This window comes from Salvelinus fontinalis, chromosome 16, assembly GCF_029448725.1.
Source record: "Salvelinus fontinalis isolate EN_2023a chromosome 16, ASM2944872v1, whole genome shotgun sequence".
Taxonomy (NCBI): Eukaryota; Metazoa; Chordata; class Actinopteri; order Salmoniformes; family Salmonidae; genus Salvelinus; species Salvelinus fontinalis.
The window spans coordinates 41020354-41026353 of NC_074680.1; the positions used below are offsets into that span (position 1 = coordinate 41020354).

Here is a 6000-nt window from a genome sequence, read left to right on the forward strand (position 1 = left end):
GAGAGAGAGCCCTGAGGTTATGGTCTTTGATGTGGAGGAGGAGGAGTCAGTGAATCAGTCAGGTTTTACACATAAAACCAAACAGCAAGTGTAACTCCAAACTGAATATCCTCAGGAGGATAGAGTGACCCAGGCTCAATAATTCAAAACATAAAGGCAGGATGCTCCCTCACACAGAGTGTCACCAAACTAGGTAGGATGACTTGGGCACGGGCAGAAACAAATAGGTTCAAGAGAAACAGCACAAACAGCTGCTCAGAGGAAAAAAGGTCTGTCCCAGAAAGACCTACTTACATAAATAATAATAAATATATATATATTTGTTTAAATATTTTTGTTGGTACTTTTTACCCCTTTTCTCCCCAATTTCGTGATAACCAGTCTTGTCCCATCGCTGCAACTCCTGTACGGACTCGGGAGAGGCGAAGGTCGAGCCATGCATTCTCCGAAACACGACCCCGCCAAGCCGCACTTTCTTGACACACTGCTCGCTTAACTCTGAAACAATGTGTCGGAGGAAACACCATACAGCTGGCGACCGAAGTCAGCGTGCACTGCGCCCGGCCGCCACAAGGAGTTACTAGAGCGCGATGGAACAAGGACATCCCAGCCGGCCAAACCTTCCCCTAACCCGGACGACGCTGGGCCAATTGTGCACCACCTCATGGGTCTCGCGGTCGCGACACAGTCCGGGATCGAACCCGGATCTGTAGTGACGCCTCTAGCACTGTGATGCAGAGCCACTCGGGAGGCCTACTTAAAACATGTCATTTTGTTTCCTGCTCAGGCAGTGGAGACTTCATTCCTGTCCTGACAGACACAGCACCATCTACTTTACTGTCTCTACTGTGTCTCTGTCTCTTTACGATCTATGTGTCTCGATCTCTATGGTCTTTAATATGGCTTTTAACATGACAAAATGTCCACGTTGTGGGTAAATTCGTAGGCCGTAAACGATTGTGGGACGTCTTGGCTCGTTCAGCGTGACAGGGTCTACGTCTTGGCTCGTTCAGCGTGACAGGGTCTACGTCTTGGCCCGTTCATCGGCTGGTGTTACAAGCCGATCCCGGTGACTGACCAATAGGAACATGGTCGGCACGGAGTGTGAATAGTGTGAATAGTCAGCATAATATAATACTGTAGTTTAATTTAAACGTTTTCATGCTGTGCAATAAGAGCGATTTCCCTAATAATGTTGTTTACATGATACATCTGAAATCAGGCTACCTGATAGGATTTTAAGAAATGCACAAAATGACCAATCAAAATAAAATGTTCTACTACATTATTATTGCCATTTTGGGGAAGCGTATTTGATTCTGAGTTTAGATGTATACATTTTGTATGTGAAAACTATGCATACTTTCAGTTTTTACAAACTCGCTTCACTCGTGCATAAGCATAGAGAGGTAAGCGCTGCTGGTGCTGGCACATTGGCAGATCAGATACACCGCTGCAGAGGACGTAGCCTACATCGGCTGACATAGCCTACATCGGCTGACATAGCCTGTCAAGCTAATCGCAGAATGTGACGACAGAACTGAAGCGAATCGTACAATCTGGTCAGGTTGATAAAGATTTTAATTTAGTTACATCGCACAGTGACGTGATGATCGTAAAAGACTGAATCCGACGTACAGTCTGCAAAGGCCTTTAGGGGGCTGCATGCCTATCCACCAAGCTACCAGATTCTGTCAACCATTAAGCCTAGGATTACAACTGATCCCAAACCAGGTAGAGCAACTAAGGCATAAACTACAGCTTCACTAGTACTCCTTAAACTATTAGGCATAATTGTGTGGAGGTAACTACCATTGGGTTATTGGATTAGCCTACAAGGGTACACTTATTTTCCAGGTAATTCAATCACACAGATATTCAGTTTGAAATATGGAAAGGAGTTATACAGTATGTTAAATTGAGTTCTATATGAAGATATGATGATATCATCTGCACAAAGTAATTGTATGTCTTAAGTTCAGAATAAAACGTGTGGAGATTTCCCCTGCCTCTTGTCCATGATAGAAATGAAATGGAAGGAAAGCCACAGGGAGGGAATTGTTGGCATTCCTGAATACTGAAGCAAACAGAAGAAAGGTCCGCAACAAGCAAACATATAGGCCTGCTGCAACCTGGTCTCAGAGCATTTCCTATTATTCTGTATGTAAATCCGAGACAATCCATTTAGTATGACATGTTGTTCCGCATGGTATGTATGAATTTGTGGATATCCATCACCTGTATCTTATGATATGTTACGAATTACAATTCGTATTATATACTGAACCAAAATATAAAACACAACATGTAAAGTGTTGGTCCCATGTTTCATGAGCTGAAATAAAAGATCCCAGAAATGTTCCATATGCACAAAAAGCTTATTTCTATCAAATGTTGTGCACTAATTTGTTTACATCCCTGTTAGTGAGCATTTCTCCTTTGCGAAGATAATCTATCCACCTGACAGGTGTGGCATATCAAGAAGCTGATTAAACAGCATGGTCATTACACAGGTGCAACTTGTGCTGGGGACAATAAAAGGCCACTAAAATGTGCCGTTTTGTCACACAACAAACAATACCACAGATGTCTCAAGTTGAGGGAGCATGCAATTGACATGCTGACTGCAGGAATGTCCACCAGAGCTGTTGCCAGATAATTGAATGTCCATTTCTCTACCACAAACCGCCTCCGTCGTTTTAGATAATTTGGCATTACGTCCAACTAGCCTCACAACCGCAGAACACATGTATCCACACCAGCCCTGGACCTCCACATCCGGCTTCTAATTTCAGTTTCCCAAATGTATATTTACTATGTTACGTCTAGGTTATGAGACCAGGCTGGACACACACACACACACACACACACACACACACACACACACACACACACACACACACACACACACACACACACACACACACACACACACACACACACACACACACACACACACACACACACACACACACACACACACACACACACACACACACACACACACCTCTCTTCTACCAGATTTCCTAGTTTTATGCTAGTTGTATCCTTCTATACCTATTTCTAATCTTCTATTCGATTTCTATAGTCTCCACTCCAATAGCCTACATGTCTCTCCGTGCAGAGTCATTTCATTCCAGAACAGTATTATAGCATGGTTATATTTGAATGCCAGATTCCATTCCAGAGGACAGGAAGCCTAAAATAAGAAGTCAAAAAAAGTGTGACCCCTTCCAAAATGGAACAGTGATGATGTTCTAGGGAAGACATTTAGTAATGCGCAACTTAATCGCAAATTGGGCACGCTGGCTGCTGTTATTAGGTTTGACTTACAATAAATAATATATACCACTTCCAGATGGCATTTGACACGAGAGACCGCATCCTACAGTAAACTTGGTGCCAGTCTTTTTTATGGAAAGAACGACTATAGCCAACTGTAATGATAACAAATACTGCACTAGCTGGTGTATGTAAATGCATTGGAACGAAACAGTGAGGGGAGGGTCATATAAAAAGCAATACGTCGATGAGCCAGAGGCATTAAATAACGATGAGGGTCAAATTAGTGCTCACAAAATGTAGAATAAACATCACCCATTATAGTAAGAAAGATCGATACATTGTTGCAACAAAATGCATCTCTGTCTCAAGTTCGTAATGTTGCCTTATAACGGATAGCGGCAACATTCTGACAGCATCGCTTGCTAAATTGTAGGCACAGGAATTGATCGGGTCCGGTTTTGAACAACCAACCGTTGACCAAACTTTAATCAGTTTTAAATACTGTTTGAAAACATATATTGTAAACATAGAACGATTGAATACATTTTATACCATTCGTGTAGCCTAATATAGTTTAGAAATGTTGTAATAGCAGGACATAATAACTTCGTCCATGCGCGCAGATGAGGTGGATCAGTTAAATGAGTGGCAAGAGAAATGACAAAGAACGAAAGGAGAGATGTAAAATGCAGCCTTTGAAATAAACTTACCTTTCGTGAGAAAAACGAATCCTAACTCCTTTAAAACAAAAATAGTTATCCGATGAAGTTGTATCCAAACGCTTTAGTATATCCAATGTATCGTCAGCAAATGCAGGCTAAAGTTTTAAATATAAACTGGGGAAGAGCTGCTTCGCCGAGCGCCACATTTATATGACTTTGATCAGTAACAAGTAGCCTAGGATTACATGTGCAATTGCTGGAAAGACGGCTTCAAATCACGGATGGCGGGGGTTCACATAGATTTTACATAATTTAGTGTTTGTTTTAATACCAAATGTTCTTCAGTAAAAATATCCTTAAATTCATGTTAATTATAAAAATCCAAACATTATCATACAGATATTCCGTTGCTCTTTTGAAAAATACTATATAGAACGTACTGATACCCCTCAACGACCAATAGTTGGTATCGCCAACGGCTGCCTGTCATTCCATTCCTCCCGTCCCATTCCCGACTGTAGCAGTGCAGCAGTATTTTGGAAGCCTGGTGGCAGTGAAGAGGGAAATAGTAGCGGCGCTTAGAATACCCATTCTTAGGAAGCGGGTTCAGCCTGGGGACATTTACGCCCTATAGGTTTAGTTTCGTACAATAAACGGGTCCGCTTGGTTTTATATGTATAAATCATAGGCTTTGGATAGGGAGAAGAAAATAACAGACTACCTTTTCCAACAAAAAATAACAGAATGTTCTCAGAATGTAGACTTTCTACTACAGTAGGCTTACCACTTGGGAGAGTAGGAGGCTACAGACTACACATGTCTGAGCATTGTAGAAGTGGATCGGTTTTAGAGAGAAGGTGTCTGTCTGTATTTTCCCATTGTGGAGAAGTGACATGGTGTGGTCCTACTACTCTTGTTACATAGGGCTCTGGAGGGCTATAAGACTTTCCCCTGCTAGGCCAGAGCTTCTTCCCTTACAGCAGGTCAAGAAATAATATGGAACAGAGACAGCATGCCTCCTACATTGTACCCTGTTCCCTATATAGTCCACTACTTTTGACCAGAGCTCGATAGGGCCCTGGTTTAAAGTAGTGCACTAAATAGGGAATAATGGATGACATTTGGGACACAAACAAAGTTTAGGAACCGTATGGTGGGGACTCTTAAGGTGAACCGTATGGTGGGGACTCTTAAGGTGAAACAAAGACGTAGTTTGAAAATAATGCAACAACATAAATCTATAAATGTGACAGTATTTGTATGTGTCCTAAACTGGGTTAAGGCTGATGCACCAGATATTCTCCCCAAGCTCTGTGCAAAGCCTGGGGATGAGTTTAGACTGAGTTTGATGAAAAGGAACCCTCGAGGAGTATGTCAATGCATGTGTAATACTTCCACGGCATAGAGTTAGTCATTCTATGAATCATCTCACAGCCCTAGCTGCAACATCTACATATAGTCAAAATGAGTGCACTATATAGGGAATAAGGTGGCATTTGGGATACAGACATTCCCTGTCTTGCCCTTTCCAGTATGATACCATCCTGTCAGTAGTTATGGGATTAAGCATTTGCAATGTTGTCAACAAGGAGTGGGTTGCATCACAAATGGCTCCTTATTCCCTATATAGTGCAGTAATTTCGACCAGGGCCCATAGGGTAGTATGTAGTGCACTATATAGCGAATAGGGTGCCATTTGGGAAGAACTGTGATCTCTGATTGGGATGCACTGTGATACCGTTGTTGCTCTGTTGACCTGTAATTAGGGTTAGGAGTTGAGGTCCAGACCAACCATAGAAATATAATTACCAGAACAGGCAAAGCCCCTCAGACCACCATTCATTTATACATTATTGGGAGTGCTCGTACTAGTAATTACATTTCTATGGACCCAATCAAATGCAGACTGCCTGCCTGTCAGTTTAGAGAAATAGAGTGGCCAACATTAAAGGGGAATGGATTGAAGTACGCCTTCCAAGGCTTCCCTAAGCCCCCTTGGCTCTGCTCAGGTCACAGTGCTTTGATGTGACTGTAGAAAAGCTGAGACCTTAGA

General features: G+C 42.3%; 1 protein-coding gene across 1 annotated transcript in view; it reads right to left on the minus strand.

The window, feature by feature from the left end:
• Positions 1 to 4188, minus strand: part of LOC129813190 (FERM domain-containing protein 6-like) — a 52288-nt gene extending 48100 nt beyond the window's left edge. The window contains exon 1 of the mRNA XM_055865457.1: positions 3996 to 4188. The gene's annotated coding sequence lies outside the window, so the exon portion shown is untranslated. The remainder of the gene's footprint in view (positions 1 to 3995) is intronic.
• Between the last annotated feature and the right edge of the window lie 1812 nt (positions 4189 to 6000).